The 11,042-nt window shown below is 40.3% G+C and overlaps 1 pseudogene; it reads right to left on the bottom strand.

The window, feature by feature from the left end:
- Positions 1 to 5,347: 5,347 nt before the first annotated feature.
- LOC149241176 (protein PMR5-like) overlaps positions 5,348 to 11,042 on the bottom strand; it is a 51,113-nt pseudogene continuing 45,418 nt past the window's right edge.

Below are 11,042 nucleotides of genomic sequence, written 5' to 3'. Positions count from 1 at the left end.
GGTATTTGAGTATCAAATGTTGCTCTGAATCCTTGATACCCAACTTTGTGCGAAGGGTATGGAAAAGATTGGTGAACTCCGGCACGTCTTGGTCCCTTCCCTGCCGCAGCGTGGTCCACTTTATGTATTCATCCTCATAGCTCCCGACAGGGTAGTACTGCTCCTTGATAGCATCCCAGAACGAATCCCAGGTGGGTGCGGCTGAAAATAGTGAGCCAGTACTTTCATCCTTCTGCTCGCAGTAGGTTTCCCACCAGTCCTTGACGTGGGGGGCTGCTTTGAGGAGAGCAAAAACAATCTTTTCCCGACTCGAAAATTCATGAACAGAAAAATAACCCTCTAGCAGATTTAACCATTTATCTACGGCATCTGCGTCTATCTGACCTTCGAATATGGGGATTTCAAAATTAACTTGTACCTTAAAGGGTGTGGCGTTTCCAGAGTAGTTGCTGGAAGCCGATGCGTTGCTTCTCGGTAGCCGCTGAAGGATCTGGGCAAAACTGTCCATCATCGCGTTCCGTTGTCGCTCGAGGGCTTCTTCGAGCAAGATTTTGATGGGATCTCCTGCCCCCTCGTCTTTCTTCTCGTCCGCCATGGGAGGCCGTCGGGATTTGCGAGGCTGGTCTTGCAAAGGTTCAACCAGTTCAAGCCCTAACTCCTTATATCCCGACCTTGTTGGGGACATGCAAAGAAAAACAGAGAAAAAGCAGACCGCTCTGATACCACTGATCCAGATTTAAACAGGAACGCAACAAATTACAGAGATAACCATATACACAAAGATGCAGCGGAAATAATACTTCATTTCATTAATGGAAAATACTCAAATATGCTTACAACAGAAATGGAAATAAACTAGCTAGGGCGATGGTAGCTTATCTCTGAGAAGAGATGTGATGGCTACATGCCTCTGAACTGTCTTACAATGAGGCTCGGAGGCCTATTTATTGTTGAGAAACAATAGAAAACCCTTCACATTCCAATACCTAACCCTAGAAGATGAAACGCCAAATTGTGGGCCCCGTTTTTGGGTAAGTTGGTACATCAACTTCCCGGGGTCGCGAATTGGTCATACTATCTCCGTTTGACGTGCATGATAGCCCGTTGGAAAGATCTCTCCGAGGACTACGATGGAAAAGACGATTTTTATCAGAAAAATCGCTGGCAGTAGATTTCCCACAAAACGGCTCCGGAATTTCAGGACCTGAAAAACTGCTAAAAATAGTAAGTTGTGCTACAATTAAAGAAACTGAAAATGCTGAGAAAGACAATGGTGGGGGTCCAAGTGGACTTGGCAGGTGGCCACCAATATCCACCTGGATCATTGTTCCTCCACATTTTCTCGGCCATCTTCCTTTACCTGCATTTGCACTACATCCAATAAATAAGAGAATTCCAAATAAACGAAGATGCATATAATTTAAATAGAAGTACATCTTATGCTACGAAAAATTAAAAATCCCAAATTGGCAAGAAGGATGGAAAACAATGGTATCTAAACTAAATGATCTAGGAGTATTTTAGAGTAGAACATACATGCCACATAATCCTTCCACCAAAAGATAACTTACCCACTACCTTTGCTTCTACTTTTTCTATAGTGTTCCATGTCTCTCTCACACAACGATTTTCAATAGTATCATTAGTGCTCATTCACCTTTCTTACTCAGCAATGCATTTAAATTTTAACAAACACATGATATAAGGATGAAGAAACAAATCGGTTAAATTAAAATGGGCATGAAATGACATAATTATGTAGTAGCAAACAAGTAAATTCCCATTATACATACATTTTTTGCCTTTGCCCATAAACAAGTAGATTCCCCAATGACATACCTCTTCACCTTTGCCCTCTACACTTGTGGACTCCACATCAACCCTACACCCACATTATGGGTTGCTAAGGTATTTCTTGATTTCTCCACCCATTGAATTAAAAAAAAGAGAAAAATAAATCAAAAGACAAAATAAAAACAAAATACTAAACCACAAATTAGCATGGCCATGCTCAGAAAGTCAAAGATATAAGAGACACAACAACAAAAAAACAAAAAACAAAAAAAACAATAGCAAAAAATATGACCAAAAATTAAAATAAAAAACAAAAATGACAAGAAAAAGCACAAAAAGGCAAACAAGTGTATGTTTTACAACCCAAAAAAGTGTCCATGGCCAACCAAGGAAACCCTGCACATCGAAAAATAGAGCAATATTAAATAGAGATAAGAAAATATTAATCTGAAACAGAGACCAAATATCTTATTAATAATCTTATGCAACAAAAGATATATCTTATTCAAACACCAAAAATCGTAAACCCTAAATAAGTGAAGAGCGAAACGAACTATAGTGTTTGTTGCAAGTAGATTTTATAGTGGATTATGAATGGATTTTGCACCAAATGAAAACTTACCTCCACGGTTGTACCTGCACTCCACTATAATGTCTCTCTCAATGAAGATATTTCAGTAGTTTCATTAGTGATCCTCTGCATTCTTTTACCTACATTGCATTGCACTCATAATTAAACAAATTACCAATAATGTAAAATGCTTCTAATTTAAACAAACACATGTATGTGATCATAGATACACCACAACATTCACCTTTACCTAGTACATCTATGAAATCTTGGACCATTAGGGCCTAGTTAAATCTCCCACCCACTAAACTAAACAAAAATCAAACCATAAAATATTACATAAAGATCAAAACATCTAATGAGAATTATTGAAAAGACACAAAAATAGAACAAAAATATTATGCAAAATCAATTACATTTTATAAAGAACAAAATCACAAACCCTAAATAGCCAAGGGAGGACAACTTTTTATTTGAAATGAGAACAGTTTCATAGCATAGCATACATGGGCTTTCCACCAAATAAGAACTTACCATCTACCTCACCTCTGTTGCACTAGCCCACATCTCTCTCACAAAGAAATTTGAAGAGTCGCATCAAAATCCTCCATCTTCCTATACCTACACTACATCACATCTAAATTTAAACAAATTAGTCATGCTCAGAAACGTTTAAATTTAAACAAACAAAAAATAGCGACAACAATAGCAAAATATACAAACAACAATAGCAAAAAACAAAATAAAAAAACAAAAAGGAACAAATAGAGAGAAATGTAGAGACAAACTCTACATTGCAACCCCAAAATGCATCCACATGTGAACAAAGAACACCTTGCATAGCACAAATTAAAGTCAAAGAGACCAAAAAATCTTATGAGATATATGTTGAAAATTGTAGTGAGAAAGGTCTTCTTGACTTGTACCTTAGTTAAGAAAGACCTCGATCAATTCTTTAGTATGCACGAGTTTGAGGACGAGTCATGGAGCAGTTAACCCATGCGCAAAATTTGGAGGCTTAGTTTTTTTTGTCTCCAAGTGCGAGTTTATATTTGGAAAAGGACGAGTGAGAGTCTCAGAGTCTAATTGAGGCTAAGATGAGTTACAAGAGTTAATTCAACTCAATTAATAAATCAATCACAAGTTTGACTTCTAAAAATGAACTTGCCAGATTTAGCATGAGTCAAAAAGCCTAAAAGGAGGTCGAAGGCACATCATTAAACCACTAGTGTTGAGCACAAGTTTGTGTGAGAAAGAGTTCTTGATAGTAGAGCGTGTAAGGAGCAGCCTTTACACAGTTTGAGAGAGAGAATTTTCCTTGTGATGTGCATTAGGATTTAGAGAGAAATTCCTAAAATAGGGGCTTAGATCTGCGCTAGGAAATAGGGATTTCCAATGCTAGCAAATAGGAGCCAGAAAGCACAAGGAAATAGGAGCTACGTCCATAGCTTGTAGGGAGGTTTTGAGTTACGTATTAGAAGTGAGTAGCTTTGTTTTCTCTTGAAACAATTTGCCTTGTAAATAACTAGCAATTGTCCCAAAAGGTACAAAGAGAGGCCGATAGGATTATTAAATTGGAATTGTTGAATTTTTCTAGAATAGTTAATTGGTTTATGGAAAACCTTGTTTTCTTGGACTGGATCATTGTGCAACTACCCTTCTAAACGCACTTTGTCATTTGATAAAACAATCAGAATATTGTTTTCAAATTTCCATAGATTTCCTCTTGCAGTAAATTTCAAGATGCGCTTTCTCATTTTCGTGGGGACGAATGAAAATAAACCATAATAAAAAGAATAAAATAAATAAATAAATAAATTAAAAAAAAACGGTAGATGTAGGAAATCAGATGAAGAAGACATTTGCAAAGACACCTTCTGCAATACCACCACACCTATTACTACTGTACTCGAAAAGCTCAGCTCGTGCCAACTTCCAAGCTACTCGCGTTATTCAAATATCGAGGCCAACTTCCACACACCGGGACTTAAAAAAAAATTGTGCCTCTGGAAAAAATTGTGATGGAGAGAACTGGTCACTGAGCATTTATCTACAACGTACATTGCTTTTTCCCTGTACAAATTTACTAGTAAAACTCATAGATATTGAAAACCAAAAGCATACCTGCTTCTATCCATAAAAAAATTCGAGAATTTCATTCCAATGGATCAAGAATTTCATCTCTATCAATTCTTCTACTCAACATAATAGCAACAAAATAGAATCGCCAAGATAAACCATGCAAACACTCTTTTAAAAAAAACATAAATTAAATTCAAAACAGAGAAAAACATAACGAAAATAAAACACTGTAAAATCCAAAATGCATAGCCATGCAACAAAGAAAATAAACTTGAACAAGAAATAAGGCAAGCCAATGCAATGCAGAGTATTGAAGAAAATGATGAGATGAAAGTCAGAACGTGCTCTGTGAGATGCTTAATACTAATCAATGCTTGCCTTTATTCACTAATGTGAAAAAAACAAACAAAACAGAAATTCGGTACTAAGAGACCTGGAATCCAACTTTACATTTGAACATAAACTCAAAATCAATGAAGTTATTTTTATACATAAAGGTACAAAAATATAAATATGGAGCTACTTGGAATTTCTTGGAATTTCAACTTGAGGTTAAAACAAACTTATAAATAATGATACAGATGGGAAATAAAAAATTATTGGCTCTAACGTTGAGCAACGGCGAATCACAAAGTGTAAACAATGAACTGGGCGGGTAGCTTATTGTTGCAAGGGGTCCCAAGCTCGAAACTCGTCCCGCTAGCTTATTATTGCAAGGGGTCTCGTGATCAAAACTCATCCCACCAATGATGTATTGACAATTCCAAGCGTACAACAATGAGATGTTTACAAATGATGCGCTGAGGGGCAGAAAAGAGCTGATAAAGGAGCTTACAACAATAAAATGTTTACAAATGATGAGATTAGGCGTAGAAGAGAGCCGAATAAAGGAGCTTGAGATCAGGGGTAGAAGAGAGTCGAGTAAAGGATCTCGTTCCAGATATCGGGAAGCCCAGGCAAACACCAGTGGCTGCAATCTGTGTAGCGCTAGGGATTTTTCCGTTGCCCGACTGTCAAATCGTTATTGTATATTGAAGGGTGCGTGTCTTTTCTGAGCAACGACAGCGTCGTGATGTTGAGAAACGACACAGGCGATCTCATAGCTGTCACAACGCTTTCCGCCACTTGGAATTGGGGAGGATAGGTGCCCAGATACAAAGTCCCCGCCGTAGGTTCTTTCTCGGAGTAACAGTTACCGCCATTCATAGTATTGCAAAGCACAAAGATTCATTAAAAAATCAAGCAAACGTCATTCATCAGAAGCAATTTTTTCACATTTCCAACCGTATCTGAGATTACTAAACCTGGAATGCGAGTGCAAGGAACTGCGGAAAAGGACTTTCGTTCTGTTGGTATCGATGTTGGAATTGATCCAGTTTGCCCAGGTAGTCATTCCTTTCCGGTAAGCCACCATGAAATCCATGCTCGTGTATAAAGTATTCCCTTCCTGCAGGTAATCCCAACTGTTTTGTTTTTTTTACCCGAACAAAGTGTCAGTCATTCAGTCCGCCATTAAAGATCACAGTGCCATAAAAGATCACAGTCAAAAATCTAACAGTTATCATTAATGGCTTGCATAAAAGTACCCTCTGAGATTGCCTGTGTGAGTCCACCAATGGCCGGAGTTAAAAACAAGAATATCGGCTCCCTTCCATCCTCTGCCATTACTCTCGGCCGAGTGCAGACGAAGCACCACTTTCTGGTGTCCTTGAACTGTAGTGGTCACCATATCCACCAGGTGCGGAGCTCGATAAAACGACATTGTAACTCCGTAATCCTGCCAATACCCAAATCATAACAATTTAGCTTAATACAATAACATCACAGAGATCATATTAACTAAGCTACCAGTACCCACCATGGCTCTGAAACTGGAAAGAGTATCTCCAGAAACCACGTATGTTCTGCCTTGCGGCAACGCTGCGTGAAGAAGGCAAGGGCATTTACTCCAATCATACAGCGGGTACGATAAATCGTGAACCCAGTGCCTAGAGAACATATTGCGTTTGGTTCCAATAGCTACATCCGACATTGTGAGGTTCTGGATGGATTTAACTTCTTCTTTGCATAACAGGGCCAGGTTCAATGCACAGCAGAACGGGAGGTTAAAAGAAGGCAACTCAACTGATATTTGGAAAAAGCAGTGAAAGTGCAGTGCATGCTTGCCAGGAAAAAGCAGTAAGGCAACTCAGCTGATATTTGGAAAAAGCAATCACACTTCAAATCAATCGTTGAAAGTGTCTCACCTGATCCAACGGAGCAGGGTAAAAGTGTTGACGATTGTTGATAAATAGGAAGGCCTATCAGCCTAATTATGTTTTCTCAATTTTTCTTAATAAAATCTATTTGTAAGGAGAAGGTTTTCCCAGTTGGGTTCCCTAGAAAAATATTGTGTTATTGTGTGACTATGTTCTTTATCTCTATGTTTCTTTTATTCTGTTGTTTATCTATCGTAGAGAAATCTTATGTCTTGGTGCAACAAAATTAGTTTTGTCATCATAGCAGTCATAGGATGTCTTGGGAATTCCACAAGGTACCAGAGCAGCGATCAATATAAATATTAGCACTGAGATGAGTTTGTGACCAGCGCAGATCAATCCAGAAGGTGAGCACTAGATTATGAATGAGAGATCTTTGGGTAAGCAAGATGATGTTCCAAGGATTGAGATCAAAACACTGTTTAGAGGGAGCCTCTAACTTCGCCTCTTGGAAAGGGAGGATCGTGATAGTATTGGAGGCTAATGGGTGGGAGACTTCGTCAAAAATGCTATACCACCACCACAAAATCCCCAAAGTTGACCCAACATACTAAGAATGATATCAAGAACAAGAGGATTATTCTAGAAGAGGTCAAAGCTCATATAGTTCCTCGTATCCATGAGGAGAAGACAACCTTTGAGACGTTCAAAACTATTTTATATCTATATGAGAGTACCAGTGATGCCAGGAAGCTTACTCTTAAGGAGAAGCTAAGGAGTATCTGGATGAGACAAGGAGAGCCCATCGTCATGTATCTTTTGAAGTTCACTCAGGTTTGAGATGAGCTAGGTGGTGTGGGTGTCACTATACCTGAGCAGGACCTTGTCAGTTTTGCTTTACTAGGACTTCACAAGTCTTGGTATGGTTTCCAGGATGTTGTCAATGGCAGAGAGAATTTTCCCAATCGAGAAAGATTATGGACTGATTGCGTTCAAGAAGAGATCTAGAGAGGGACCAGAGATGATAAATACATAAAAACAGAGGACGAGGAGAACTTTGCTCTGTCAGGCAAAGCCAAGGGCAAGAACGACAAAGGGAAGTCTGAGTCTAGTCAAAAGGGCAAGAAGAAGAAGAAGGAGGATCTTATTAAGACCAAGTTGTTCCATTGCCATGAGTTTGGGCACTATGCTACTAAGTGTCCTAATCGGAATAAGGGCTCTAGTAAGAATAATGTGGTTGCATCAACTGAGGTAGATGTGTTTGCTTCTCAGTTCCAGAAACATTTCTCATTGATAGCTTGCATGCAAGCTCAGAAGGGAGCAACATTTGGCATATTGATTTAGGAGCCTCCTTCCACATGACCAGGAGCACGAAGTATTTCAGGCAGTTGAAGGAGAAGGACATGCAATTTCAGACCGAGCTAGGAAATGATGGCAAGTACGTATCTAAGGGAGTTGGTACTATCAGCTTTGAGAGGGAGTCTGGGAGCCCTCTCAAACTCATAGATGTCCTCTATGTTCTAAGACAGAAGAAGAACCTTGTTTCAGTAACAACCCTTGAGGACAAGGCATATGATGTCATCTTCAACAGAGGTAAGGCATACCCTAGGCACTTAGCTTCTAGAGCAGTGAAGCAAATATGTCTGAGGGTAAAGAAACTTTACAGGTTGCAGGTTGAGACGTGTGCAGCCTTGAGCAACAAGGAAGGTGATGAGCAATGTAGAGATGTTGGAGAACTTTGGCACAAGCACGTGGAACACTTGCATCATCGGGTGTTGAAGATTCTTCGACAAACAGCCACAAGATTACCAACATGCAATTTTGACCAACATGATGTGTGCAAGGGGTGCACACTTGACAAGTATGCCAGGACTTCCTTTCAAGGCCGAGGCAGTAGAGCCAACGGGATTTTGGAGTTGGTGCATTCAGATGTATGCAGGCCCTTCTCTTCTCCGTCTCTTATGAGACAAGTATTATGTTACTTTCATTAATGATTATTCTCGAAAAAATTTGATATATTTTATGAAGAAGAAAGATGAGTTCTTAAGTTCATGGAGTTTAAAGCCTTGGTAGAAAACTAGACCGGGAAGAAGATCAAGACAGTGAGAAGTGACAATGGTGGAGAATATGTCTCCAATGCCTTAAAGGATTTGTGTGTGAAGGAGGGCATTAGCAGAGAGTTGATAACACCCCATAATCTTCAACAGAATGGGGTGGCTAAGAGGAAGAACCATAGTATTGTTGCATGATCAGGGACTACCCATGTTCTTGTGGGCTAAGACATGCAACACTACAGTATTTCTGCATAACAAGAGTCCACACAAGTTTATTGGTTGAGTTACAACAGAGGAGGATTTTTCACAAGCAAGAAGCATGATGATTCACACTTTTGTATCTTTGGCACAAAAGTCTATTGCCATGTGTCCAAAGATAGCAGGAGGAAGTTGGAACCCACAACAGAAAAGGGCATTTTTGTGGGATATAGTTAGACAACTCAAGCATACAGGGTGTATCTACCAGGACTCAAGAAGACGGTTCTTAGGCAGGATGTGAGGTTTGAGGAGCCAAGAGCTCTGAGGGAGTCCTTAGAGCGAGAGCAAGATGGAGTACCTAAGATGGAGGAGCTACCCACTCCCAAGGAGGAGCCTCAGCGAGATGGCAAGAGTCCTGCACAACAACACCCACAAAAGGATGCAGAGCAGGATGATGAGGAGAAGAAACCATAACGAGAATAGATAGCTACTCAGAGACTCCTAGCACAGGGAGGAAGAAAGCCAAGTGGGTCGAGAAGTTGATTCAGGAAGCCCAGGAGCGGGTTGAAGCTCCTAGCATTATGTTCAGGCAAAGCAAGAAGCTATAGAGGTACACAGAATATATGACAATGATGATAGAAGTGGTGGGCACTGAGCCTTCTAGTTATAAGGAGGCAGCTTCTCAACAAGTTTGGCAACAGGTTTTGCAAGATGCCATGGTAGAGGAACATTCCTCCATCGTGAAGAACGATGTCTGGGAGATTGTTCCACGACCTAAACGCAAATTAGTAGTTGGCTCACGCTAGGTGTACAGGGTGAAGCATAGAGCAGATGGGAGTGTGAAGAAGTACAAGGCCAAGTTTGTGGCCAAGGGCTTCTCACAAATTGAGAGCATAAGACTATGATAAGACCTTTGTCCTAGTAGCACAGTATTCATCATTAGGACTATTTTGGCACTTGCAGCACAAATGGGATGGAAGATCCACTAGATGGACGTGAAGAAAACATTCCTCAACAGAGTGGTTGAGGAGGAGATTTATATGGAGCGGCCAAAGGGATTTGAGCAGTTCAGCAAAGACACATATATGCAAGCTTAAGAGAGCTCTTTATGGGCTCAAGCAGGCTCCGAGAGCATAGTACACTCACATTGACAACTACCTTCGAGGATTGGGCTTCACTAAGAGTGAGGCAAATGCCAACCTATACTATATCATGGTTGAAGGCCTTTCGCTCATTCTAGTGCTCTTTGTTGACAACCTTATATTGACTAGAGCAGACAGCTTGATCCAGGATTACAAGGAGAACCTTGCAATGGAGTTTGAGATGAAGGATGTGGGGCTTATGCACTATTTCCTTGGATTGGAGGTTTTCCAGTGTGATAGTGAGATCTTCGTGGCGCAGATGAAGTACACTACAATGATTCTCTGAAGATTTCATATGCAGGATTGCATGCCCATGGCCACGCCTCTAGTCACAAATAAGAGGAAGGTGGATGTTAGTAGAGCAGAGCGAGGGGATGATATAGCATACAGACAACAGGTCATTGATGTACTTGGTCAACACACGACTTGATATTTGTTTTGCAATCAACCAGCTGAGTCAGTTCATGACAGAATAGACCAGAGTTCACTGGGTTGCTACGAAGCATGTTTTGAGGTATCTCAGAGGCACATTGGAGTAAGGATTGTGGTATAGACAGGTTGATGGAGTAAGGCTTAAGGGCTTCACAGATGCAAATTGGGTGCAGAGCTCCATGGATTAGAAGAGTACTTCAGGTGGCGTCTTGAGCATTGGGTCAGCAGTCATTTCCTAGTACAGAAAGAAGCATATTTTAGTTGCACTCATTGCAGCAGAGGTCGAGTACAGGGCCACCAGTTTGGTAGCATGCGAGGCTATTTGGATGAGGAAGTTGCTTGTGGGACTATTCAGACAGAGGATGGAGCCTATTGTGATACACTATGATAATCATAGTTGCATCAAGTTCTCTAAGAACCCAGTGTTTCATAATCACCCGAAGCAAATCAAGATCAGGTATCATCATCTCAGAAACTGTGTACAGAAAGGGATAGTGAAGCTACCGTACATTCCAACATAGGAGCAGACAACAGATATCTTGACCAAGGCATTTGCGAGAAACAGTTTTGT

The sequence above is a fragment of the Pinus tabuliformis genome, chromosome 8 (genome assembly GCF_031772625.1).
Source record: "Pinus tabuliformis cultivar Carrire ecotype Pingquan chromosome 8, CPIR1, whole genome shotgun sequence".
Lineage (NCBI taxonomy): Eukaryota > Viridiplantae > Streptophyta > Pinopsida > Pinales > Pinaceae > Pinus > Pinus tabuliformis.
The sequence above is the reverse complement of the archived record's forward strand: the minus strand, read 5'-3'. Positions and strand labels throughout refer to the sequence as shown.